The 3,643-nt window shown below is 39.4% G+C and overlaps 1 long non-coding RNA gene across 1 annotated transcript; it reads right to left on the bottom strand.

Annotated features, from left to right (window-relative positions):
• Positions 1-866: 866 nt before the first annotated feature.
• On the bottom strand, positions 867-1,436 carry LOC307139643. The gene is made up of 3 exons (XR_013818148.1): positions 1,199-1,436; positions 1,031-1,093; positions 867-929 (listed from the first exon to the last, which is right to left on the bottom strand). It is a non-coding gene; the product is annotated as an uncharacterized lncRNA (long non-coding RNA).
• Positions 1,437-3,643: the final 2,207 nt, after the last annotated feature.

The raw sequence follows: 3,643 nt of genomic DNA, 5'->3' as shown, positions 1-3,643 counted from the left end.
TGGCCCGCCGCGCCAGCAGTGTCCACATCACGGCTGGCTCCAGCCCAAGCAGCGGGAACATCGTCGTCCGGGTCCATGGTCTCGCAATGTCTCTATCTCGAATGGCACACAGTAATAAAACACAGTCACTGCAGTTTAACCTGAAGGGCTATTCTCTGCGGTCGCCTTTGCCAACGATCTCAGCTTCAAAGTGAACACCCTCCTGCGTTCTTGAAAACTGGTCCCTTGCTTCACCGCAGGCTCTCCAGGCACGTCACGTCGTCAGCCTCCTTGGCACCGGTTACTCGACGCCTCTTCACCACTACTGTTGTCTATGTTCCCTCTACTCTACTGTCACCCCGAAATTAGCAATGGAACCCCACGCCTGGTACCAAAATTATCTGTAGCCCGGTATGTGAGATAGTGACAACACCGGACACAGAGTAACGGGTATTTTATTCCAGACTGCACTTGGAACAGCGCAGCGTTAATTAAGCAAAATTTCAGAAACTTAGAGTAGAAAGGTTTGTGTAAAGTGATTGAAATCAATAAAGTTTGCTTTTCACATCAAAATGAGTCTCTCTATCTCTCTTGTTCTCAGTCACAACATTAAAGGTATCAATCACAGAAACTAGACTAGTTAACATAGACAACAGTAGCAGCCTCTCATTCTAGAAAACAAATGCACAAATAATTATAACATTTGTCAGCACAGAAGACCAAGAAAAGTATGTTACATACAAAATACATGGCAATGAAATTAGAAGTTACATTTTTGAGTATTTGCAATACCTTTCAAAAATGATTAAACAATTTAACACTTAGTCTTACATCAGCAAATAAACACTTGTACAACTCTGAAAATAAATAAATGATATTCAAACTTACTTTACATCACCACTCTATAACCTGTACATGTTTTCACAGTGAATGACGCACTCAATTTTCCCCTGCGGACAGTAAAATAAGTAATACATCACTCTTCTTCAATATTTGGAACACAAGACTAATAAACACTTCTTGGAAATCAACTAAAGTGAACAACACTCACTCTGATGTTTCACGCTCACCCCAGAAACACACTGAGGGCCTACACAGAGCACTCTTCTCCCCTCTTAATTAGACAGAATTTCCACAAATCAAAAACACTGGTTCACATCAAATTATACACAAAATAATCTTAACATTACGCTGGTATTGACGATAGTTCATCACTTACGCTTCTAGAGAATTGTGTTGTTGGGATTTCCCCACACAGAGATGCGTCTCGACAGAAATCACCATCAATTAACACAATACACAGCCATCCGGCCAAGCCAACACTGAGAAGGACTTCAGAAACTACAAAAAGTGCATATTTCTCACTATTTTGGTTATATCATCAACTTTTGTGGCCTTGATTCGACACAGCACCCGCATGAGCATCATCCGAACCACGTTGGGAAATCGCGCTGCTCACAGACCACTCCCGCGACACTTCCAGACAGTGACGTTTCTTAAAGGGCCAGCGTAACATTCCATCCATGGATGAGAAAAGCACTAAAACACTTTATATGTTCAGTTCACTTAACACAGGGCTTTGATAACCAGTCCAGTTATTGACTTTAGTAACTTTTGACCTGGTTACATATATATATATATATATATATATATATATATATATATATATATATATATATATATATATATATATATATATATATATTTTGCAAGTTCTCCCACTTAGAAATCATGGAGGTGCATGTCCACTGTATACCATCCCTGAATAGGTGCATGTCCACTGTGAGAGACATAATCTCAAAAAAAAAAATCCAGAAATCACAATGTATGATTTTTTAACTATTTATTTGTATGATACAGCTGCAAATAAGTATTTGAACACCTGAGAAAATCAATGTTAATATTTGGTACAGTAGCCTTTGTTTGCAATTACAGAGGTCAAACGTTTCCTGTAGTTTTTCACCAGGTTTGCACACACTACAGGAGGGATTTTGGCCCACTCCTCCACACAGATCTTCTCTAGATCAGTCAGGTTTCTGGCCTGTCGCTGAGAAACACGGAGTTTGAGCTCCTCCAAAGATTCTCTATTGTGTTTAGGTCTGGAGACTGGCTAGGCCACGCCAGAACCTTGATATGCTTCTTACAGAGCCACTCCTTGGTTATCCTGGCTGTGTGCTTCGGGTCATTGTCATGTTGGAAGACCCAGCCTCGACCCATCTTCAATGCTCTAACTGAGGGAAGGAGGTTGTTCCCCAAAATCTCGCAATACATGGCCCCGGTCATCCTCTCCTTAATACAGAGCAGTCGTCCTGTCCCATGTGCAGAAAAACACCCCCAAAGCATGATGCTACCACCCCCATGCTTCACAGTAGGGATGGTGTTCTTGGGATGATTCTTCTTCCTCCAAACACGTTTAGTGGAATTATGACCAAAAAGTTCTATTTTGGTCTCATCTGACCACATGACTTTCTCCCATGACTCCTCTGGATCATCCAAATGGTAATTGGCAAACTTTAGACGGGCCTGGACATGTGCTGGTTTAAGCAGGGGAACCTTCCGTGCCATGCATGATTTCAAACCATGACGTCTTAGTGTATTACCAACAGTAACCTTGGAAACGGTGGTCCCAGCTCTTTTCAGGTCATTGACCTGCTCCTCCCGTGTAGTTCTGGGCTGATTTCTCACCTTTCTTAGGATCATTGAGACCCCACGAAGTGAGATCTTGCATGGAGCCCCAGTCCGAGGGAGATTGACAGTCATGTTTAGCTTCTTCCATTTTCTAATGATTGCTCCTACAGTGGACCTTTTTTCACCAAGCTGCTTGGCAATTTCCCCGTAGCCCTTTCCAGCCTTGTGGAGGTGTACAATTTTGTCTCTAGTGTCTTTGGACAGCTCTTTGGTCTTGGCCATGTTGGTAGTTGGATTCTTGCTGATTGTATGGGGTGGACAGGTGTCTTTATGCAGCTAACGACCTCAAACAGGTGCATCTAATTTAGGATAGTAAATGGAGTGGAGGTGGACATTTTAAAGGCAGACTAACAGGTCTTTGAGGGTCAGAATTCTAGCTGATTGACAGGTGTTCAAATACTTATTTGCAGCTGTATCATACAAATAAATAGTTCAAAAATCATACATTGTGATTTCTGGATTTTTTTTTATTTAGATTTTGTCTCTCACAGTGGACATGCACCTACGATGACAATTTCAGACCCCTCCATGATTTCTAAGTGGGAGAACTTGCAAAATAGCAGGGTGTTCAAATACTTATTTTCCTCACTGTATATATATATATATATATATATATATATATATATATATATATATATATATATATATATATATATATATATATATATATATATATATAAAACTTAAACAGATTTCCCTTATTTGATCCCTCAGCCTCTCTAAAATAATATGATAATGCAGTTTAAAAATAAACTTGTTTGTTTTATTGTTACAACAGAACAGAGGAGCATAAAAATATATTAAAGTTCTGATAAATAAAATGTATAAAAATACAAACTTAAGATATGAAACTTAAAATCCTTTGGACGAAAACACAATAACAAAACAAAAAATCTATATAGTATTAATAGATGTGGTAAGCTTCATAAATATAACTGAGCAAGACTGGAAAAAAATAATTAAGTTAAGTTCTGAT

Source organism: Gobio gobio (genome assembly GCF_949357685.1).
Source record: "Gobio gobio genome assembly, chromosome: 16".
Lineage (NCBI taxonomy): Eukaryota > Metazoa > Chordata > Actinopteri > Cypriniformes > Gobionidae > Gobio > Gobio gobio.
This window is presented reverse-complemented; position numbering and strand designations above follow the sequence as displayed.